Source organism: Rhinatrema bivittatum, chromosome 7, assembly GCF_901001135.1.
Source record: "Rhinatrema bivittatum chromosome 7, aRhiBiv1.1, whole genome shotgun sequence".
NCBI classification, from domain to species: Eukaryota; Metazoa; Chordata; class Amphibia; order Gymnophiona; family Rhinatrematidae; genus Rhinatrema; species Rhinatrema bivittatum.
The window spans coordinates 253,614,273-253,639,394 of record NC_042621.1 but is presented as its reverse complement, the minus strand read 5'-3'; the positions used below and the strand labels follow the sequence as shown (position 1 = coordinate 253,639,394).

General features: G+C 45.4%; 1 protein-coding gene across 1 annotated transcript in view; it reads right to left on the bottom strand.

The window, feature by feature from the left end:
• ADAM12 (ADAM metallopeptidase domain 12) overlaps positions 1–25,122 on the bottom strand; it is a 968,421-nt gene that overhangs the window by 39,351 nt on the left and 903,948 nt on the right. The window lies entirely within an intron of this gene.

The following is a 25,122-nucleotide window of genomic DNA, read 5'->3' as shown; positions in this document are numbered from 1 at the left end:
GTCTGCGTTCAACAGGTATTAGAAGAAGTCATGTCTAGCTTGGCAGATAAAAAGTGAATATGTTTAAATAAAAGTAGCTTAGACCCTGCAATGAAATCCCATAGTGCCTAAAAATTAAAACTCTCATAGCATGCCATTTCTAGATTTTCTACGATGCAGGTGGCTCCTCCATTGTAGAACTAGAAAAAGATCCCTTCACAGGTCCCAGGGTGCCCAAGCTTTCCAGGTCTTTCACTTGTACCTACTCTTTGATGCTTGTTCTTCAGAGTAGTCCTGCCAACCTTCCAAAACTTCCTTGCAGGTCCAAGCTGGCTTCTTGGCTGTGGTTTCCCCTCCTGGTCCACTTCTGGTAGCAACGTCATCAGCCATCATCATCAACATACCAGGACTATTGGTAGACTTTTCAGCCAGCAAGCCGAGAAGAACCTGCCACTCAGGCAAAAGAATGAAAACCTCCGGGGACCTCAGCATCCTCTCTAGCTCACTCCGCTCCTCCAATAAGGACATGCCTGGTACAGCACCTGCCATTCTAGTGTGGATAGCAAAGGTGTTAATTGGCCTGGATAAGGGAGCAAGTCTGGGCTCTACTGGAAATACTCAGGCCTTCCCCTTCTCCTTCACCATTGGTTGAGTAGTCTCACGCCTCTGACCTTGGGCTACACATGCTCAACTTGCATCTACCATCCTGAGCTCCTCAGAAATTGTCCTATTTTGTATGTAACTTAATAGAAAAAAGTATTTTCTTAGCAAGCAAATCATTACTATATCTTTTCTTTACACAGAAAACGGTGTCCATATACAGTATTGGACATATGGTAAGACCTACAAAGAAGCTGAAGTAATACAAGTTTCAAACTGGCGAGCAGTAGCAGCATTTCTTTGGAAATGACTTTTCGTGATGCCAACAATTCTGAAGGAAATGGAAATATAGAAAAATACTTCAGTCAAGTGGCATTTAGTAAAATAATAATAATGTAGTTTTGAAAAATTTTCATTGCTAGAGCAGTGTCTCTATGAAATGTAACATTAAGAAATAAATATATTCTTGTAGATTCAACACAAAAACAGCTTCAGCTTTAGTACCTGGTGGGGCTCCCTAAAAGATTTTTATTCTGAGTGCTTATTATTTCCCATTCTTTTAACGAATAGCTTGTAACATGCTTTGAGAGCTCTTAGAGGGGGAAAGCATGTGATAAGAATAAAATTATTATTATTAGAAATGACTCACAAAATTAAAATAAAAAGCATTTAAATAAAATTCAAGGAAATGGAAAATAATTTGTAAGATGTGTCTAAGTGGAGAAAAATGATTTCCTATAGTGCCTGTATAGAAGAAAATACAGCTCTTAGGCACACTCTAGATGTGATTAAAGAGAAAAAAACTGGCAAGTGACTTGTTGAACAGCTCAGTTGATAATTTAACAACCAACTTGTAGAAAAGAGAAAAAAATCAGTGTAATAGTTTGCAGTACCTTGGGCTGAGAGATATAGTTTAAGCAAATATGAATCCCTGGAACAAATGTAATTTACAATTACATGGAGATAACCATTTACAAAGAATATTAAAATGATACACAGTGCCCCATAAAGTATCAGTGTGGTGCAATATCTTCTAGAAATGGTAGAATTGTATGTTTGTCAATTTATAACTCTGAAAAGTAGGAACAAATGGGGAAATTTGAGGGTAATAGTTGCTTCTTGGTTCATTACCTCACGTAAACCACATAAAACAAGTATCTGAAGGAGAATCATTTCAGCCAACTGCCATTACTTAATAATATATGTAAACGCTGATTAAGCAGATGTATAACCAAAGGAGTAGATTTTAAAAGATTGCACGCGCACGTCCATGTACGCACGCTACCCGGCACTCATACATGGACATGCGATTTTATAATATGTGCAAATGGCCGCTGTGCTGGGCGCCTCTAGCCCCGCCCTGCCCCCCAGACCGCCCCTTTCACCAACCCAGGGGCTTACATGCGTCCCAGGGGATTACGCGTGTGGCCGGGCCTTTGAAAATTGGCCCGGCGCACGTAAGGCCTGGGTTTACACATGTAAGTCTTTTAAAATCTACCCCAAAGTGTTTGCATGAAGTAGCTACCACATAATAAAAGGACTCTGAGGTTATTGTGGATAACCCATTGAAATTTTTGGCTCAATGTGTGCAGTGGCAGCAGCCAAAAAAGCAAAAAGAATTATAGGAATTATGCAAAAAAGAATAGAAAACAAAATGGGGAATAGGATAATGCCTCTGTATTGATCCATGGTGCAGCCACACTTTGAGTACTGTGTGCAATTCCGGCCAGTTGACCTAAAAAATGATACAGCAGAACTAGAAAACGTACAGACAAGGGCAACAAAATTGATTACGGAGATAGGTCAGCTCCTTTATAAAGGAAAGCTAAACAGTTAGGGCTCTTTAGCTTGGAGAAGAGAAGACTTAGTGGGGATATAATAGAGGTTTATAAAATGCTGTGTGGCATGGAACAGGTTAATAGGGATTGATTATTTATGGTATCAAATAGTAGTAGGACTAGGGGGTCACTCCATGAAAGGAACAGATAGCAGAATTAATATAAATTTAAGAAAGTATTTTTTCAGTCAGTGCACAATTAAACTTGGCGTTTGTTGCCAGAAAATGTAGTTAAGGCTGGTAGTATAACCGAGTTTAAAAAAAGGTTGGACAAGTTTCTAGAGGGCTGGTCCATAAATAATTGTTAGCCATGTGGACTTTGTTTTCTCTACCTCTTACTTTTTCAGGAGAGCAACATGAAACAAACCTCCAGGCGACACGGACTGCTCACTGGCGGAGACAGGATGCTAGCTCAATGGACCACCAGTATGACGCAGCATGGCATATCTTATGTTCTCAATATTTTGGCTCACTTTTGCTAACCTTTAAGGAAAGATTTTTCTTTGGATATGAATTGTAGTGTTTCAGGGTAAGAAAGAGCATAGTTTAGCATTAACAAGTTCCAGATATAATTATTTCTTTCATCTATTAAAAAAAAATCACTCCTATAAGGCAGTGGTCCCCAACCCTGTCCTGGGGGCCCACCAGCCAGTCGGGTTTTCAGGATATCCACAATGAATATGAATGAGAGAAAAGTTGCATGTTATGGAGGCAGTGCATGCAAATTTTCTCTCATGCATATTCATTGTGGATATCTTCAAAACCCGACTGGCTGGTGGGCCCCCAGGACAGGGTTGGGGACCACTGCTATAAGGGGTATAATTCAAGTCACCTTTATTAAAAATTGAAATGGAGAATGGCTTTCCTACCAGTTCTTTGAACACTCAGCATGCTTTCAGTGAATGCTTCAATTCCGGGATGATCACAGTGACATATTTTACTTTTAGAATCTCCAAAACCAAATCCTTAGCACCCAATTTGTTGCCATGTAGAGTTTGAAAAAAAGATTTGCCCTGTGTCGAAAGGTTTCTGTCTCTGAATGCTTTGCTTATGTTTGTCTGTACCTGTAAGCTGCCTTCCTACAGTAACTCCATCAGGTTTTTAGTGAATTTTATTTAAAAAAAATGTTTTATGTGTTTTCGCTTTGCCTGTCCTTTCATCAAGTGACGTCACAGGCAGGGTTTAGCATCAGGCATGCGGACAAAACAAAAATATGAGTGCTAGTAAGGGAGCCAAAAGCGGACAAAGCAGCAGGGCTGGAAGAGTTGCCCAGGACACACTAGCCAAAAAGAGTTGCCATCAACGGAGGAACTGCAGGACTGGTGGAGTTCCCCAACCATCTGAAGAAGAGATGAAGCTGTAATTAGCAGAAGCAGTGGAGCTGGTGATATTCCCTAGATTCTGCCCGCTAAAGATGAGGAGACGCCAACAACATGAAGGAGGGGCTGTGATGGTATGGGATGGTGGTGGGAGTTTGAGGGAGAGAGAGAGGGAGTGGGAACTGGGAATGAGTATATATGTATGGATGAAGGTATTTGTATATGTGTGTGTGTGTGGATGTGTGAAGGGTGTATTGATGGGGGTGTGTGAGGGGATGCACCTCTGGCTCTACCATACGCTCTACTTTACCCACCCACAAATTCCACTACCATATTTGTTCTCCCATCCAACCAGTCACTCTGGTTAAGCAGCTAGTTATCAGGCCACACAAGGCTGGATAACTGTAGATCTTTTCTGAAGCAGGTCTAAAGTTATCTGGCTGACATAGCCGGTTATAGTTAAAAATTGCTGTTTGCCAGATAACTTAACCCCTTCCCAAAACTCCCAGGGAATGCTTCTTTTTTTATCCAGCTAGATTTTTGTCAGATAATGGCTTATCCAGCTAAACTCTAGCCAGATAAGTGGCTCAAAAATCAAAACGTGGCCATTTAGAAAAATAATTTGTGTGTTATCTATCTAAATAGCTTTGGATATTGACCTATTTATATTTAACCCAACACTGAAAGTTCAGTGCAAATTCTATCCCAATTTCATGCATATCTTGGTGAGCATGGGAAGGGTAATTTATTTAACATCCCACATAGGGTTAAAATCTGTGGTTTTTATGCATGTGAGTCATTTAGAAAATCAAGCCCATAAGTTCTCTTACATTTAGCCTGAGTACTGTGTTTGACATTGAATTGATTTTTGTGGTCTATGCATGAAAGCTTAGTATGTACATTAAGGTCATTTAGCATGCATGTACAGTGGTACGCTATGCATAAGGAGAGTCATTTTCAAAGGGACTTCTGCAGGTAAAATAATGCTTTTGTAACCCATTGTTACTGCCTTCTTTGGTATGATCCAGTCTTCCCAGTCTGAAAACAAATTTGGTGCAGTCTGAGGGAACTCTTGCTCCTGTAGAGAATGTGAGTTAGATGGTAAACAGGAGTTGGAGAGTATGGAAGCTATCGTTGATAGTTTAGTGGCACCTGTTTTCACCAATCCAGCTCTCTGACAGAGCTTCCAACTGCTCTCAGAGAGTATCATACCCAATATTATGTGAATTTCCAGATGGAGTGATCTCTGCTGAAGATATATTTATGTGACTACTAAGAAGAGAGACTAAAATGGAATTAAGACTGAATTGACTCTTGTATAGTTTTGTTAAACCTGGTATGCTGTGTAGATTTATTATGAATGTTACAGCTGCCGGCCGTGGCGGTCTCAAACGGGGCCGGCCACTTACCCGCGGCGTCGGACTCCCCTTGGGAAGCCTGCGGGAGCCGGCAGCCGCCGCTGAAGTTTCTTCGCGGCTGTGCCGCTTCCAAGATGGCCGCCTCTTCTGCTGACTCCACCCCCGCCGGGTCTCCTAGAGCCATGCGCGCGGCTGCTGAGGTAATTTAAAGGATCCTTGCCTTGGTATCTTGGCTCTTGGTCCTGTGTGTTTCTGTGCCTCGAGTTCTTGGTCCGCTGCCTGCTCTTGTGGTTCCTGTTCTTCTTGGTCCTTGTTCCTGATTCTCCTCTCGTTGGACGCATTCCTCTGGCTTCGACCCCTGGACCGGCTTCCAACCATTCCTCTGGCTTCGACCCCTGGACCGGCTTCCGACCATTCCTCTGGCTTTGACTCCTGGATCAGCTTCTGACCATTCTTCTGGCTTAGACCCTCAGACCGGCTTCGGACCATTCTCCGGATATCTACACTGGAATTGACTTCGACCTGCTGGAGGCGCCAGCTATCTGGATTACATGACCTGCAGGAGGTGCCTGCATCCAGATCTTCTTCAGTCTCCAGGGGGTCTCCTAAGTCCTAGCTGTCGGGTTCCCACGGGCTCCTCCTGGGGGAATCGCGGGCTTCCAGGGTGAAGTCTTCATTCCACGTCTACATCATCAGGCCTCACCTTCCGACGGTAGGGACCTAAGAGGGTTTACCTTCCTAGGTAGTGCTAACTCTACTTCAGACCAAGGGTCCACTGCCAGATCAGTAACAGAATACCAAAGCCATCTGCAAGCCATTCCAGGTTTTGCCCAACAGATGATGGAGCAACAGCGGATATCGGAGTCCTTGGCATTTTCCATAGGTCGACTCCATGCTCGCATAGATGCAATAGTCACAGCTCAAGCCAGTCCTCCACCAGCATCGACAGCATCTGTAATACAGACATACCCTCGTCCGGTAATTCCGCTACCTGCTCCACCACGTTTCTCCGGCGAACCTCGTCTGTGTCTGGGGTTTCTCGACCAATGCAACATGTACTTCTGTCTTCAAGCTGACCTCTTTCCAGATGATTTGACGAAGACGACTTACATCTTGTCCCTGTTAGAAGGCAAGGCATTGGCTTGGGCCTCTCCACTGTGGCACCATTCAGATCCAGTTATTCAGAACTGTGTTTGAGGAACCCGGTAAAGAGGCAGCTGTGGGGGCTGATCTGCTACATATCCATCAAGGAGGATGTACTTTCACTGACTACACGATTGAATTCAGAACTTTAGCCTTTGAACTCCATTGGGAGGAATGCGTCCTTCGGACCATCTTCCTTGAAGGACTGTCAGAAGATTAAGGAAGAGCTGGCAGCTCGAGAACTTCCTTCTTCGTTGAACGCCCTCATTGAACTAGCGACCAAGATTAACCGCCATCTGCAAGAAAGGGCTCGTGAGGCTCTGGGTTCAAAAAGGCGTATAACAGTTCCTTATCCTCCACACTCTTCTTCAGTTCTCCGCACTGCATCAATCTCTGAAGGAACTACAGAAGAACCTATGCAGTTTGGGCGTGGCCCTCTCTCCCCAGAGGAATGACAAAGGTGTCACAAGGCCGGACTTTGTCTGTATTGTGGAGGTTCGAGCCATTTCATTGCTGGCTGTCCTTTACGTCCCGGGAAATTACAAAGTTTAGGGACCTCCAGGGCAGTAACCCTAGGCATCACTTCGTCAGCCCTTCCACTTTTCTTGCATGTTACCTTTTGCCTCGGAGGTCAGAAATTTACCACGCTGGCTCCAGTAGATTCTGGGGCCAGAGGAAATTTCATCTTGCAAGATATCGTGAAACAACTGCTCATTCCTATCCGTCCATGCCTGAGACCGCTGACTATCTCCTCTATCCACGGAGACCCCTTGCCAGGGAAAATTACACACCAAACGGTTTCTCTGGATTGCTTCATTGCACCTAACCACACGGAACAACTTTTGCTTTATGTCATCCAGAAAGCAATCCACCCAGTCGTTCTCGGTATTCCCTGGTTGCAACGACATAACCCCCAGTTCGACTGGACCTCTTTAAAATTAACACATTGGGGTTCTGCATGTCATGAAACCTGCCTTAAGGAAACAGCCTCTTCCAGTAACTTAACTATTTGTGTACCTCTGTCCTGGAGGGATTGCCTGCTCACTACAATCAGTATGCGGATGTATTTTCCAAGAAAGCAGCTGACATTTTGCCTCTGCATCGAGAATTTGACTGTGCCATTAATTTAGTCCCTGGAACCACTCCGCCTTGTGGAAGAGTTTATCCCTTATCTGTCCCAGAGACTCAGGTTATGGCTGAATATATTCAGGACAATCTCAAGAAGGGGTTTATCAGACAGTCCAAGTCCCCAGCTGGGGCTGGTATTTCTTTGTTGGGAAAAAAGATGGGACTTTGCAACCCTGTATTGATTTTCGGGGGCTTAATGCTATTACAATCAAAGACCACTATCCACTACCATTAATAGCTGAACTCTTTGACCGCTTACAGGGAGCCAGGGTGTTCTCAAAATTAGACCTATGAGGAGCATACAAATTGTTCAGGATATGAGATGGTGATGAGTGGAAGACGGCTTTTAATACCAGGGACGGCCATTATGAATATCTCGTCATGCCGTTCGGTCTAACTAATGCTCCTGCAGCCTTCCAGCACTTTATTAATGAAATATTTCGAGACTTGCTCTATGTATGCGTGGTAGTCTACTTGGACGACATATTGATTTTTTCTCGGGATCTACAGATGCATTGACAACATGCTTTACAGGTTTTGCAATGCTTAAGAGAGAATAGACTTTTTGCCAAGGTTGAAAAATGCGTCTTTGAAAAAGAATCTCTAACCTTCTTGGGGTACATTATTTCCAATCTGGGCTTTCAAATGGATCCCTCCAAGTTAAAATGTATCCAAGAATGGCCTCAGCCTACTGGGTTACGTGCGCGCCAGCATTTTCTGGGTTTCGCCAACTACTATCGTAGTTTTATCCGGAACTTTTCCAAACTGGCTGCTCCCCTCACTGCTCTAACTTGCAAGGGGGCGGACATCAAGGCATGGCCTGTTGAAGCTGAAGAAGCCTTCCGGGACCTTAAGAAATCCTTCCTTCAGAAACCTTGCCTTTGGCACCCGGATCCTAGATGTCCATTTACGGTAGAAGTAGACGCCTCTGCTGTTGGAGTAGGAGCAGTGCTCAGCCAAAATGACAGATCTGGAACATCTCACCCATGCTCCTACATTTCTAGAAAATTCTCTCCGGCGGAACATAATTACTCTATTGGTGACAAGGAGCTCCTAGCCATTAAGCTTGCTATAGAAGAATGGCATCAATGGCTTGAGGGAGTACAACATCGTATAACCATTTTTACTGACCATAAGAACTTGATATATCTCCAAGAGGCCCAACGTCTTAACCCGCGCCAAGCTTGATGGGTGCTCTTCTTCTCACGTTTTAATTTCGAACTCCCTATCGACCCACTAGTAAGAACATTAAGGCAGATGCCCTGTCACGCTCTTTCTCTGCAATAGACTCGGATGAGCCCATTCAGCATATTATCGAGCCGGCTCGTGTCATCATCTCTGCTACATTTACGGTACAACCGGGGAAAATGGTGGTGCCAAAAAGGCTCTGTAGCAAGGTGCTAGCCTGGGCACATGACTCCTAGTTGGCTGGACATCCAGGACGTGACTGGACTCTGAATCTTCTTTGCCAATTTTATTGGTGGCCTGAGATGCGCAAGGATATTCGAGCGTACGTCGATTCTTGCCCAAGCTGTGCCCAACATAAAATTCAAACAGGAAAAACTTGGGGTCTCTTACAACCCCTTCCTACGCCCACGAAACCATGGACTCACATTTCCACAGACTTCATCGTGGATCTTCCACCCTCTGAGGACAATACAGTAATATGGGTAGTAGTGGACCGATTCTCCAAAATGGCCCATTTCAGCCCGCTTCCCTCCCTCCTGTCTGCTCCTTGCCTGGCCCAACTATTCATGCCTTATATTTTCCACCTCCATGGACTGCCACAGCACATCGCATCTGATCACGGACCTCAATTCACGGCCCTATATTGGTCCAATGTCTGCAAGATGTTTCGTATTTCTTTGGACTTTATCATGGCGTTCCATCCACAAGCCAATGGTCAAGCGGAATGGACTAATTGTACCTTGAAACAATTTCTACGCTTATATGTTGACACCCATCAGGACGATTGGGCAGCACTTCTTCCTTGGGCCGAGTTCTCCCACAACACTCATGCCTGTACTTCGACTGGGGCTTCTCCATTTTAAATTGTTTTTGGTCGACAACCCAGGCCACCATTACCCCTGCCATTGCCTGTTCCCTCACCAGCAGCACAGCTAACGGCAACACAATCGAAAAGACTCTGGGTGCATACCCGGCAAATGCTACTATGGACGGCCCGCACCGTGAAAAAATTTGCAGACAAACACCGAAGACCAGCTCCTCGTTTCCATCCAGGAGAAAAGGTGTGGCTTAGCACCAGGCATATTCATCTATGGGTCCATCCATGCGACTTGCTCCTCGCTACATAAGTTCCTTCCCGGTGCTGCGGCAGCTGGGTCCCATAACCTATCAACTTCGTCTCCCTGCCACATTAAGAATCCACAATTCTTTCCATGTGTCTCTCTTGAAGCCCTTGGTTCTTACTTGGCCTACTCGGAAGGTTCCTGCAGCTCCACAACCTACAGAGGAGGAAGACCCTGTATACCAGGTTCATGAGGTTCTCGATGTCCGCAGATGAGGCAGGAAGAGCGAGTATCTCCTAGCTTGGGAGGGATTCAGGCCTGAGGAGAATTCCTGAGTGCCTGCTAAGAACATTCTGGATAACAAACTCATACACAACTTTCACATAGATCACCCAGGAAAGCCCAAGCCTTCTAGGGGGAGGCCAAAAGGAGGGGGGTACTGTTACGGCCGCCAGCCACGGTGGTCCATGACCGGGGCCGGCCACTTACCCGCGGCGTCGGACTCTCCTTGGGATGCCCACGGGAGCCGGCAGCCGCCGCTGAAGTTTCTTCGCGGCTATGCTGCTTCCAAGATGGCCACCTCTTCTGCTGTCTCTGCCCCCGCCGGGTCTCCTAGAGCCGCGCGCGCAGCTGCTGAGGTAATTTACAGGGACCATGACAGGAAATGGTCATGGCTTCTCTATAGGACTCCTTCCTGGTTTCCTGTATCTAAGGCAAGGTCTGCTCCTCAGACCTTGCCTTGGTATCTTGGCTCTTGGTCCTGTGTGTTCCTGTGCCCCGAGTTCTTGGTCCACTGCCTGCTCATCTGGTTCCTGTTCTTCTTGGTCCTTGTGCCTGATTCTCCTCTCGTTGGATGCATTCCTCTGGCTTCGACCCCTGGACTGGCTTCCGACCATTCCTCTGGCTTCAACCCCTGGACTAGCTTCCGACCATTCCTCTGGCTTCGACCCCTGGACCGGCTTCCGACCATTCCTCTGGCTTTGATTCCTGGACCAGCTTCCGACCATTCTTCTGGCTTAGACCCTCGGACAGACTTCGGACCATTCTCCAGATATCTACACTGGAATTGACTTCGACCTGCTGGAGGCACGAGCTATCTGGATTACATGACCTGCAGGAGGCACATGCATCCATATCTTCTTTGGTCTCCAGGGAGTCTCCTAAGTCCCAGCGGTCGAGTTCCCACAGGCTCCTCCTGGGGGTATCGTGGGCTTCCAGGGTGAAGTCTTCATTCCACGTCTACATCATCAGGCCTCACCTTCTGACGGTAGGGACCTAAGAAGGTTTACCTTCCTAGGTAGCACTATCTCTGCTTCGGACCAAGGGTCCACTGCCAGATCAGTAACAATGAAGTTGACATCATGCCTGGGATAGTAAAACTTTATACTGTATCATCTAAAGCACAGTGAATATCTGTTTTAGTGTCAAGGAGTTAACATCAATGATTTCTGTCAGCATAACAACTTCTTGCTATATTTCCAAATAAATTCAGCACACTGGAAATAATTCAGTTGGTGCTGATGTTGGCTTTTATTAGAACAGCACCAATTTACTAAAAGATCAATATTCAAAGCCATTTAGATGGATAACTTAAATGTATCCATTTAAATGGCAAGCTTGGGATATTTAGACAGTTATCTGGCTAAGTTATAGCTGGATAAGTCATTATCCAGCTAGAATTTAGCCAGATAAAAAAGAGGCATTTCGGCCAATTTTCAACTATAATTAGCTAAGGGGGTCATTTACCAAAGGCTTATCGCACGTGATACAGAAAGGGCCTTTTCGCTTGCGATAGAATGCAAATTAGGGGGAGGGGAGGAGTCGAGGCGGGGAGGGGAGGAGGCGGCGGTGTCTTTGCTGCCGGTGATAATGTTACTAACATCGTGGCAGTAGCGCGCCGAATAGCACCACCTTTCATGGTGGCGGTATTTAGTGCGAAAACTGGAAACTGGCGCACCGCCGTGGTGCGAAGGCTGTGGATTTTCACAGGCCGCCCCCCCCCCACCCCCCCTTTTAGCAGATTTCATCATTCTGCGAGGAATGATGAATCCAGGCCTAAGTTAGCTGAATAACTTTAAACTTTTACATTTAACCAACTCTCCTGTATAAAAAAAAATAACAACATGGCCTACAGGCCCAAACCTGTTCCCTGCCTCCCTCACATTCGAGCTCCAAAGGCCCTGCAGGTCTGAACCTGCCACCCCCTCCCCAAAACGCCCACCCCCCCACTTCTGGTTCCCATTTTGTTTCTTAGCATATTGTTCTCTCTAGGCAGCCTCACCCCAACTCTTTTCCTTCCACCCTCCCATACCTTAAATTGCAGTGATTCTTCAGCCCAGATCGCGGTAGGATGCAATGACAGTAGCGCCAGGCTTGGATCACAGTAGGATGCTATCGCAATCCGGGCTGAAGAGTCACTACAATTTAAGGTACAGGAGAGTGAAAGGGAAAGGGTTGGAGTCAGCTTCTGTCAAATTTCTCATACAAAATTATTATTCTTAGTTGTTGTCATGTCAGCCAGAAGAGTCAGTGAGCTCCAGGTTTTAGTTCATTATTATCCTTATATGCAATTCTTTCACAATAGGGTAGTGCTCCACACGCACTCAAAATTTCTACAAAAGGTGTTATTGATTTTTCATATTAATCATATTGGGGCAGATTTTAAAAGCCCTGCTCGCGTAAATCCGCCCGGATTTATGCGAGCAGGGCCTTGTGTGCCGGCGCGCCTATTTTCCTTAGGCCTGCCGGCGCGCGCAGAGCCCCGGGACTCGCGTAAGTCCCGGGGTTTTTTGTCGGGGGCGTGTCGGGGGCGGGGCCGATCGACGCGGCATTTTGGGGGCGGGATGCAGCGTTTCAGGGGCGGGCCCGGGGGCGTGGCCGCACCCTCCGGAACCGCCCCCGGGTCGCGTCTCGGCACGCTAGCGGCCCGCTGGCGCGCGGGGATTTACTTCTCCCTCCGGGAGGCGTAAATCCCCGGACAAAGGTAGGGGGGGGGGTGTAGATAGGGCCGGGGGGGTGGGTTAGATAGAGGAAGGGAGGGGAAGGTGAGGGGAGGGCGAAAGCGAGTTCCCTCCGAGGCCGCTCCGATTTCGGAGCGGCCTTGGAGGGAACGGAGACAGGCTGCGCGGCTCGGCGCGCGCCGGCTGCCCAAAATCGGCAGCCTTGCGCGCGCCGATCCTGGATTTTAGCGGCTACGCGCGTATCTACTAAAATCCAGCGTACTTTTGTTTGCGACTGGTGCGCCAACAAAAGTACGCGAATGCGCATTTTTTGAAAATCTACCCTAGTGTCTTATTTACATTCTTTCTGAGTCCACATGAACATGAAGGCAAAAAGGCACTTTATTCCTTAGACTGTAAAAGAGCCTTGGCTTACTACAGGAAAAGTATGCCTCTACATTATCAGGCCTCACAGCTGTTTGTCTCTTACCATCCAACCATCTGGGTATAGCAGATGCCAAATAAATGTCCAATTAGTTAGCGAATTATTTTGCACATTGGCATGCTCTAGCAGGCATCCAATCACTGATTCTTTCTCTATGAGGAAAGGCTAACGAGGTTAAGGGCAGATTTTAAACTGCCCGCACGCGTAAAATCCGGCCTTTACGTGCATGGACGGGCTTTGTGCAAGCCGGATGAATTTTCCAAGAGACTCGGCCACGTGTGTAAAGCCCGGTACGTGCACAGGTGCCGGGCTTCCTGGAATGGGCCATCTGGGGCGGGGGGGGAGGGGGGGGCGTGTTCTGGGTGGGCTTGGGGGCAGGCCAGGACAGCGCTATTGATGGCTTTCCTGAAGACTCACACGCCAGCTGGCTGCCGGCGCGCAACTTCCTTCAACTCTGGAGCTGAAGTAAGTTGTCAAACAAAGGTTAAAAAAAAGAAAAAAGGTAGGGTTTAGGGGGTGGGGAGGAGAGGAGAGGAGAGGGGAAGAGGGAGGGAGTATGGGTAGATGGGTAGGGAAGTTCTCTCCCAGTCCGCTAATAATTGGAGCGGACTGGAAAGGTACTGGGGAAGGCCTGGCTGCTTCGCCGAGTGGAAATTGCAAAAATCCCCCCTTGCACGCACTGCCTACACATACGCACGTGGATTATAAAATCCAGTGCGTATGTGTTCACGGTCCACGGATTTTCCACCATGTGCGTGCCAGAGCGCACATGGTAGAAAATCGATGCGTCCATGTATGTGCGCCGGGAAGCGGCAAACATGGATGTAGCATGCACATGTGGAAAATCTACCCCTTAGGCTCTCCGGCTTGGAAAAGAGATGGTTGAGGGGAGATATGATAGAGGTCTTTAACATATAGTGGAATGCAATGAGTAAACGTGAATTGGTTGTTTGCTCTTTCAAAAAGTACAAAGACTAGGGGGCATTCAATGAAATTACTTGGTGACACATTTATGACAAAGAGGAGAAAATATGTTTTTACTCAAAGCCTAATAAAACTCTGGAATTAATTGCCAGAGAATGTGGTGAAAGCTGTTAGTATAGCTGGATTTAAAAAAAGTTTGGACAAATTCCTGGAATAAAAGTCCATAAACATTATTAAGGTGGACTTGGGGAAATCCACTGCTTATCCCTGGGATAAGCAGCATGGAATTTATCAAGTGAGATTGAAATTGGCTTCATCTGATTAAATTTACTGGAAGTATGCAGTCACAAATTTATTAAAGATCTAAATTGTAAGAAGGAAAAGCTGTAAAGAACTTTTGGCTCAGTTTCCATTCTTACTCAATAAAGTTGAGTTGTAAATTACATCAGCTTCCAGTGTGATTATTAGTGATGCTTCCCATTAACTCTAATGCTTAATTATGAACTAAACAATGTACAGAGCCTAGAACAGTAATCTTCTACTCCATCAGGGAAGTCTGGACACTCAGAGTAAACTGACATCAGGAAAGGCATTTAATACCTAATACTATATTTGAGGTGTTGTTTCTAGAGCCCTGTTGGAGAATTTTAGCTCAGGGATTACATTAGTTTACATTTGGAATTTCCCTGTATGTTAGTTCAGGATGACTTTGCTGTTTATGTCAACAACACCCTCTATGGCTTAAGTTTAGATTTTGGGGTCCATACACTTGTGAGTTATCTGACTAAATCCCAACTTTTGAAAATTTTGGGCACATATCTGGCTAAATTTCATCCAGATAAACCATTATTCAGTTAAAATGTAGTCAGATAACATAGGGGCTTTCTCGGCTGGACTTATGTTTATTTAACTCTAAGGGGGTAATTTTCAAAAGGATTTGTGCACTTAAAACTAGATTTTACATATGTAAATGCATTTTCCGTGTGCAAGTGTGCTTTTGAAAATTGCTACAATATATGCCATTGAATTGTGAATAGGTTTTACTTACACAAGTGCACTTTAAGCATGTAAATGGACTTTTGAAAATTGCTACGATAGTATGTTACATTTACATGTGTAACTCCTTTGTAAATTACGTCCACTGTGAATAACAATGTGTACATTCACAGTTAGTATAAGTCATAAAGACAAGTAAAATAGGGTAAACTCAATGACTAAAACCCAATATAAATACTGCAATTCATTGTAAACAATAAATAATCAAATCAAGCTCTTGGCTTCTACAGCTGTTTGAGGCCTAAATAGAAACTGATAGCCACAAATATTTTCAACCAAATCACAGTTAATCATAAAGCAGTGGATAGTCATATTGGGCTCTGCTCTTAAATCCTGCAGCTGCTTAAGGCCTAGAAGGAAATTATTCGTGTCAAGTATTACCCTTACATAACAGGGGATTGTTTAGTAGGCCACCCGAAAACATCCATGAGGAGACTTCTGTCCTGGAACACTTGAACAAAGAGGTGTGACATTCATTTTTTTCTGAAGTATTCTATCGAGTACTTAGCTTTAAGCTCATTCAGGAGTGAGTTCCTTCCTTCCATGCATTAAGAAAGGTGGAAGGAAGGTCAAACGACTGCCGGCATGGTTAAAAGGTAAGGTGAAAGAGGCTGTTTTAGCCAAAAGAACTTCCTTCAAAAATTGGAAAAAAGATCCATCTGAAGAAAATGGGAAAAAGCATAAGCATTGCCAAGTTAAATGTAAAACACTGATAAGACAGGCTAAGAGAAAAGTTGAAAAGAAGTTGACAGTAGAGGCAAAAACTCAGAATAAAAACTTTAAAAAATATATCTGAAGCAGGAAGTCAATGTAACCCAGATATTTAAAAAGGGCTCCAGGGGTGATCCAGGAAACTGTAGACCCGGTAAGCCTGACTGTAGTGCCAGGAAAAGTCATGGAAAATATTCTAAAGAACAAAATCACAGTACATATATATGGATGTGGTTTAATGGGACACAGCCAGCATGGTTTACCCATGGGAAGGCTTGCCTCATAAATCTGCTTCATTTTTTTGAAGGGGTTAATAAACATGTGGATAAAGGTGAACTGGTAGATGTAGTGTATTTGGTTTTTCAGAAGGCATCTGACAAAGTCCCTCATGAGAGGCTTCTAAAAAAATTAAAAACTCATTGGATAGGAGGCAATGCACTTTTGTGATTTACAAACTTGTTAAAAGACAGGAAACAAAGAGTATGATTAAATGGTCAGTTTTCTCAGTGTAGAGAGGTATACAGTAGAGTGCCTTTTAATATATTAATAAATGATCTGGAAAGAGGAACGATGAGTGAGGTGGTCAAATTTGCAGATGACACAAAATTATTCAAAGTAGTTAAATCACAAGCAGATTATGATACATTACAGGAGGACCTTGCGAGACTGGAAGAGTGGGCATCGAAATGGCAGATGAGATTTAATGTGGACAAGTGCAAGGTGATGTATTGTATATAGGGAAATATAACCCATGCTATAGTTACACAATGTTAGGTTTCATATTAGGAGTTATCACCCAGGAGAAATATCTAGATGTCTTAGTGGACAATTAATTGAAATTGGCTCAGTGTGTTGTGGCAGTCAAAAAAGCAAACAGATTATTAGGAATTGTTAGGAAAGGAATGGTGAATAAAACAGAGAATGTCATAATGCCTCTATCGCTCCATGGTGAGACTGCACCTTGAGTACTGTGTGCAATTCTGGTTGCTGCATCTCAAAAAAGATATAATTGGGAGAAGGGGTGGCGTCAAGATGGCAGCTTTCTAGGCTCCCTTTGTGCATTGGAGCTCTTTTCCTGCTACTTTTGTTTCCTTATAATGCTGCCTAAGCAGACATGCAAGCCCCGACAGTACTCTCCGAGCCTGTGGTCTTATCTGGTCAGCACATGTTAGACAATCTGATATGTTGGTGAATGGTTGAGAATGGGGGCAAGAGCACCATCGCAGTTTCTATTGAGGGAGTGATAGAGCTCCTGGACGTCACACTGAGCCCCCCTGAACGTCTTCCCCCACCACAGCTAGGATGTTCCGATAATGTGGCGTTGAGGCTACCGCAGGAAGATGATATGATGGCATTCTGTCAGGAGGGGCCGCTGCCAGAAAGGAATCGCCTTGGCCAGAGATCAACATTTCTGGGGGAAATGAGGACGTTTTGCCGTTCGGCATCATCCCGTGGAGCACTCAACATGGAGATTCATCTGCTTCACTCTTGAGTTATCCCCTAAAATCGTTGGTAAGACCGGGTAAAGTTTCTCTAGACACTCTTTGTGTGTGTGGACTCTGCAATATCTAATTGTGCTTCTGACATTAGTTTGTGAAAACTGTCTCTAAACTTTGTGCGATTCACTCACAAAGGTTTCATGTGATTGAGACAAAGGTGAACAATATGGAAAAACAAGTGCAGGATATTCAGAAAGTTAATGCTACTCTAATTCAAGATAAAAATTCTGTTCATAAGAAAATTGAACAACTTGACTATTTTGCAAGGTGATTGAAGTTGCACATTCTAAGTTTCCCCAAGATATCTGGGATTCCTGTTAGAGATACGTTAAAGAAATATTTTATTGAACATAAGAACATAAGAACATGCTATACTGGGTCAGACCAAGGGTCCATCAAGCCCAGCATCCTGTTTCCAACAGTGGCCAATCCAGGCCATAAGAACCTGGCAAGTACCCAAAAACTAAGTTTATTCCATGTTAGCAATGCTAGTAATAGCAGTGGCTATTTTCTAAGTCAATTTAATTAATAGCAGGTAATGGACTTCTCCTCCAAGAACTTATCCAATCCTTTTTTAAACCCAGCTATACTAACTGCACTAACCACATCCTCTGGCAACAAATTCCAGAGTTTAATTGTGTGTTGAGTAAAAAAGAACTTTCTCCGATTAGTTTTAAATGTGCCCCATGCTAACTTCATGGAGTGCCCCCTAGTCTTTCTATTATCCGAAAGAGTAAATAACTAATTCATATCTACCCATTCTAGACTTCTCATTTTATTTGGGGGGAGGGCAGGAAAACCGGCACACCGATTGCCTTTGCCCTCATTTTATCACAGGGAGCGACGGTCGCTCCCTGTGACAAAGTGAGGGCAAAGGCGATCGACTGCCAGTATGGCGCCGATCACCTTTGCCCTCACTATGTCACAGGGAGCGACCGTCGCTCCCTGTGACATAGTGAGGGCAAAGGCGATCGGCGCCATTTTGAAACCAGTCCAGCACCAGCACCAGCACCGAGGGTATGATTGAAGGGATGGCTCCTGGACCCCCCGCTAGACCACCAGGTACATGTAAAAGGTTTTTTTTTGGGGGGGGTCAGGAGAGTGGGAGAAGCAAAGGGGTAATTTGTAAAGGGTTGGGGTGGTTTTTTTTTATCGGGCCATCGGCGCCATTTTTATCAGTGGTAGCCAAAATGGCGCCGATGGCCAGAGAGCGGGAGATCGTGCCGGGACCCCCCCCCACTGGACCACCAGGTAATTTAACATTTTGGGGGGGTTCGGGAGGGTTGTGGAGGGTAAAGGATTGGTTTTAAAGGGTCGGGGTGGGTTTAGGGGTTGTTTTGGTGTGCCGGTTTTCCTGCCCTCCCCCCAAATAATTCCCGTACTCGATTTAACGATTTTTCACGATAAATCGAGGGAATTCCTATTATATCGAGTCCCTTACCGATTAATGACGATTTTAAAATTATCGGACGATAATTTTAATCATTAAAAAACGATTCACATCCCTATTAAAAATAGCAGTCTATGGCACAGAGAGTAAATCCTCTCTTTCTCTCCCCAGTGGTGTTGTTTTCCTTTATTCATGGTTAGCAGACCTTCTGGATATCCTTGATTTTTCCACAGTCTCTTTAGTTTTCTCTCTGGATCCCTGATGGAAAGGATCCTTGATGGAAAGGATCCTTTTTGAAACAAGCAGTTCAAAAGAAGGGGCACCTAAACTTCCTCCTTGATCTTCTAAATCAAAAATCCTTTCCCCCAAACAACTGAATTTAACACTGGAGTTGTTCCTTGCAGCGGTTCACTGTTACCACCTTCCTCATTGAGGATACGGAGGGCAGGTCTGGGCATCCGAGACACAGGGTTCCCCAATCCCTGTGCCCAAGAAAGACCCAGGTGTCTCACAAGGTTCCAACCACAAAAAATCTCAAAACCCTCAAAAACAACCCAAAGTGCCCAAGATGGCATCAGGTGAGGATGCTAAATAAGAGCGCTCTGTGATATTTCCTCTCTTACTTATTTTCCTGCTTTTTTAAATGGTTAAATGACATGGAAAACTTCAAAGGAATCCCCCTGTCCCTTTGTCTAATCTCACCGCGTCAGTTGACTATCCTGGAGTTGCTCTGTGCTTCAACTTCATCAGGGCCAGCCGTCATTGCTGCCATCTCCGAGGGAGTGAAGCGCCAGCTTGAAGCAGTTCCTGACATTTCTCTCAGGCCCGACAATAGATCACTGCCTTTCCTGTCGCGGCTGCAGGAAATGCCACTATCCGTCGATGTTACTTTGGGCTGGGATAGCCCAGAGCTTGATCAGGGGGTGCTGTCCAAAGCTAAGGCGAGCAGGGACATGGCACAAGAATGTTGCAGACCCATCCTGGCAACATGCAGAGTTTCTCTGGTATATGCTGCCCGCGGACATTTTGTTGGTTAGTGAAAACGCTGCAGGTGTAAACAGTAAGCAGTCTGATAGGAAGATTGGCGGTGAAAAAATGTTGTTGGCTTTGAAATGTTGTGGTAGTGGCAGGTGCCGCTGTTTTTGAGTGGACATCGGGAAATATATCAGGAGAAGATTGTGGACATGAGTTGAGTGACATCGGGATTAGAGTTCACATGTGGCGTTTTGGGGTTTGCCCCGTGAAGATCAAGAGTGGGTCGAAGAATACCCCTGAGGAAACATTTTTGGGCGAAACAAGGCACCTTATTGGGGACATAACTGTTGAACAAGAGAAGAGGGACAAATCTATTGAGAAGATTAATGTTAGAGTATTAAGAACTCAGTGAGGATATTGCGAGCATGCAGATTTTATTTGGTGAATTTTTATATGGATGAGTGTTCAGTGAATGTGGTATGATAGGTGAGAATGAGGGTATGATTATGGGGGTTGATGGGATTAAGTATTAATAGGGTGTTTGACATGTCTAATTTTGAGCTATATATATTTATTATGTGTAACATTTTGAACAGACATATTCTGTCATATGTCATACATTATATTGAACGTATATTAAGTGATGTGTCCACTTTGAAGCAACATTGTTGAATCTATGTATGAATCTGTAAACACTATTTGTAATTTGCATACATTATATTTAAATTTTTCTATGTGAAATTGTGTTTGAAGTATTTAACAATAAATGCATATTATGAGTATATGTTGAATTATTGAATGTATTCAAGTATTTCATTGTAATCAAGTTCTATTCAAATATTAATACAAGTATAGATAACTGTGATAAGTCTTATGAGATTCCCATAAATTGATGTATCAGGAATATCTCAGCCTTCTTTTGGATCTCCAGCCACAGCTGTTGAGTCTGTTGCAGGTGGGATTTCAATCAATTTTTATCAAGTTGAGCCCATTGCAACTTCTGGTTTGAGCTCTTCCTTTCAAGCCTCCTTTCCCATAACCTCGGAGAATATATGGACAGTCCTTACTTCTTTAAATGCCACCGTGAATACTTCTATTTCTAGAATATAGATACAGGAGACTTTCGCCTCTGTTCATATAGAAAAAAATATCTGTTTTGGAAAGAGACTTGGGTAAAGTTTTTTCTCTTCATAATACTATAATTCAAGATAATTCTGTAATGCATCGAAGGTTGGAGTCTCTAGAGAACTTTGCTTGATCAGCAAATCTCAGGATATTAAAGTTCCCAGTGGTCTCGATGATATCTCCTTCCGAACTTTTTAAGACCTATATGAAAGATGTTCTTGGGGCTTTCTCAATCTGCTCTTTCATTGATCCGTAAGGCCTATTGGGGTACATTTTAAAAGACAGTGTGCGCGCGTACTTTTGTTCGCGCATCAGGCACGAACAAAAGTACACTGGATTTTATAAGATACGCGCGTAGCCGCGTGTATCTTTTAAAATCCGGGGTCGGCGCGCGCAAGGGGGTGCACATTTGTTCAACTTGTGCGTGCCGAGCCCTGCGCGCGCTGCCCGTTCCCTCTGAGGCCGCTTCGAAATCGGAGCGGCCTCAGAGGGAATTTTCCTTCCACCACCCCCCCCCCGCACCTTCCCCTCCCTTCCCCTACCTAACCCACCCTCCCAGCCCTATTTAGACTCCCCCCTTACCTTTATCTGAAAAGTTACCACTGGTTCCGGGCAGTAGTAACTTATGCGCTATGTCGGGGCACGGCCACGCCCCCGGACCGCCCACATGCCCCTGAACACGCCCCAATCCGAAACCATGCCCCCTGGCCACACCCCCAACCAACCCTTTTTGCAAGCCCCGGGACTTACGCGCGTCCTGGGGCTTGCGCGAGCCGCCGAGCCTACGCAAAATAGGCTCGGCGCGCGCAGGGGTTTTTTAAAAGGGTTACGCGCATACCTTATGAGCGTAACCCTTTTAAAATCCGGCCCATTATCTTTTTCCAGCTAAGAGATGATGCTCAAGATGTTTGGAGTACTGGAGATGAATCCTTGGGAATTTCTACTATTCTTGAGACTTCTTTAAAATATGTATCCCACAGATCATGACTTTTTCTTCTAATTTTGACAGAGACTTAATTCTTTGTTTATATTTCCAAGCTATGAATATTTCTTTCATGGGTGGCAGACTTTAAATTTTTTCTGACTTTTCCCGGGCCATTCAGGCTCGTAGGAAGGCTTTTCTGGATATGCGACAAGAGGTTGCTGATTTAGGAGCCCGGTTCTTTTTGCGCTTTCCATGTAAATGTATTGTTAATTTTCCTCTTAGAAGTTTGTTTTCCTGGATCCTATTCAGCTTAGATCTTTTATTAACTCTCGAGCTCTGAATCAAGTTTAATATGTAATTTTCTTCTTTGCTGGAGAGTATCTTGGTATGGGTGAGCTCTCTATCTTTTTTTGGTAGATTTACATAGCATTCTCACTGGAAGATCTTTTTTTCCTACAAAATGAATTAATTCTTTTCCCTTTCATTACTCCTTTTCTGGGTCCTCCTTCTCTTTATGGTGGTCCGTTAGCTAGGATGTGATTTTTCCTGTTTCTTTATTTTCTTTGTGATCATTACCATGATGTAATTGGCTATTTCTGTTTGCAAGTCAGTGCTTTTGTATTATATTTAAAATCATTAAAAAAAGTTAAAAAAACCCCCCAACTTGTAGGGATATCCCATCCAATTAGTGAGTAGACTGGAAGGAAAACTCTCCTGACCCTGGTCAGGACCCATAAGCTGGGCTAGCCTGATTTACTGACTGGGCCTGCAAAATGACAAAAGCTAAACTTCTCTACACCTCTGCACTCTTTGAAAACCTAAAGGCCTCTCGAGCTCACTCAGGAGAGCTCCTAAATAGAATTTCAGGGCGACGGCTAATCCAGACTCCTCAAAGGGAGGAGCTGCATTTGAAAGGAACCTCCCTCTACTCTAACCTCTTCTCTCTCTCTAACTAAACAAGAGCTCACCAAGGTCTTACTGGTGACGGGACTGGTGTCCCTGTCACACTTTTATGTCAAAATGTTTTGGCAATAGTTACATTACATCATAATATAAGAAAGCATGAACTTCTATACCGTGGACAAACATGACAGCATGAAAGTTTAACAAATAAAATTGAATGACTGAGTTAACAATTTTCAATAATTAGCAGGACATGGCATGAAAATGTATGGCAAGGCAGCCATTTTGAGTTTGAACGTTCTGACCTGAGCTTTTCTCTCAGTTTGAAACCGTACTGGATTATTTGCAGGGTGTTGTACTTTAATTTTAATTATTTATTTAATTTATATTTCACCTTTCAGACACTTCAAAGCAGATTACATTTATGTACTATAGGTATTTCCCTGTCCCTAGAGGGCTCACAATGTAAGGTGGTGATTCACATGAGCTACATCATGTATATCATATGATATATGCAATATTTTGCATTTCCCTGCCCAGATACGCTCTCCTATTACAATGGCCTTTCCATGCAGTTTGTAGGCATGAATAATGCAAATACTTGCAAAGAAGGTCATTACTAGTCAATTTGATATGAATATTTTATGGCAGCTGACCGAGATGGTAATCGGCTGCAATAAAATAACACCACCTATTTGAAATGCGCACAATGGGGCAGATTTTCAGAGCCCTGCTCGCGTAAATCCGCCCAAAACCGGGCGGATTTACGCGAGCAGGGCCCTGCGCGCCGGGAAGCCTATTTTACATAGGCCTACCGGCGCGTGCAGAGCCCCGGGACTCGCGTAAGTCCCGGGGTTTTCGGAGGGGGCGTGCCGGGGGGCGGGCCCGAACCGCGCGGCGTTTTCGGGGCGTGTCGGGAGCGTTCCGGGGGCGGGCCCGGGGGCGTGGCTACGGCCCAGGGTGGCCCGGGGGCGTGGCCGCGCCCTCTGGACCCGCCCCCAGGTCGCGTCCCGGCGCGCAGGAGGCCCACTGACGCGCGGGGATTTACGCCTCCCTCTGGGAGGCGTAAATCCCCCGACAAAGGTAAGGGGGGGGTTTAGACAGGGCCGGGCGGGTGGGTTAGGTAGGGGAAGGGAGGGGAAGGTGAGGGGAGGGCAAAGGAAAGTTCCCTCCGAGGCCGCTCCGATTTCGGAGCGGCCTTGGAGGGAACGGGGGTAGGTTGCGCGGCTCGGCGCGCGCCGGCTATACGAAATCGATAGCCTTGCGCGCGCCGATCCAGGATTTTAGCGGATACGCGCGGCTCCGCACGTATCTACTAAAATCCAGCGTACTTTTGTTTGCGCCTGGAGCGCAAACAAAAGTAGGCTATTCGTGCTCGTTTTAAAATCCGCCCCAATGTGTGGCAGGAGGCCCGGGACCTTAACACGGGTCCCAAGGCTTCCGTCGAACATTTAAAGCGGCAAAAAATAAAATAAAATGTGGCAAACGGGGAGGTCGAGCAGGGGTCAGTGCTGACCCCCAACTTCCCCAAAATGTTAAAAATGAAAAAAAGAGATTTGCAGTGACTGCCCTGGCCTCCTTCCCCCACCCCAAAGCTAACAGAAAATGTGGCCTTGGCTCCTGCTGCCATACCCTCCACCCCCCCAATTGACAGAGATCCCCTTGCTGCCATACCCCCCACCCTCCCAAGAGACAGCGATGCCCCCCCCCAAGTATAAAAAAAAAAGGTCCCGGGCCCTACCCCACTCCCTCCCGAAAGGAAAAATAACAGTAGTGTCCCATCTCCCTGCCCCCTCCCTGATTCCTGGACTTTACCCCAGTCACTTGACTGGGACAAAGTCATGTCGGCGCCATTTTTTGAAAATAGCGCCGACTGGGCAGGTGTGAGGGTGCACCTGCCTGCAACATAGGTTCTGTTTTTAGGTACGGGGTGCGAGAGGGGGATCGGGGGTGAGGAGGGCAGGAAGAGGGTAGAAGCTGGGACATCACCTTTTTTTTCCTTTCAGGAGGGGGAGGGAGACAACGGGTGGTGGGGTAGTGCCCAGAACCATTTTTTTTAAATTTTGTATATTTTTTTACAATCGGGTGGGCCAACGCTGTCACTTGGAGGGTGGGGGATGGGGAGTATGGCAGCAGGCCCACATTTTCGTTTTTAGCTTTGGGGAGGGGGAAGGGGGTCTGGGGCCATCGCTGCATGGTTCTTTTTTTTTTTTTAAACATTTTGGGGGAGCTGGGGCCGCCTCAACTGCTGGCCCTGGGTTGAGATGAGGTCAGCACTGATCCCTGCTTTACCTCCCCATTTGAATGCAACTTTTGTTTTTTTTCAGGCCAGCAGCCCTTTAAAGCGATGGTGGTCCTCTGAGCTTGGGGCCAGCATCACGTTAAAGGGCTGCTTGCCACGTTCTTTTATCCCACGGTGTTTGGCCGTGAGACAAAAGATGTTTTTTCGGGGGCCACACGATTGCAGTGATAAAACTCCCCTCGCTAGTGGGACCCCTCCCATGAACAAAACATCGTGGCTTAGTGCATCTCTGGGTAGGTTTATGCCTGAGGTAATGGAGGTTGAAGTGATTTGCTCAAGGTCACAAGGAGCGGCAGTGGAATTTGATCCTAGCTT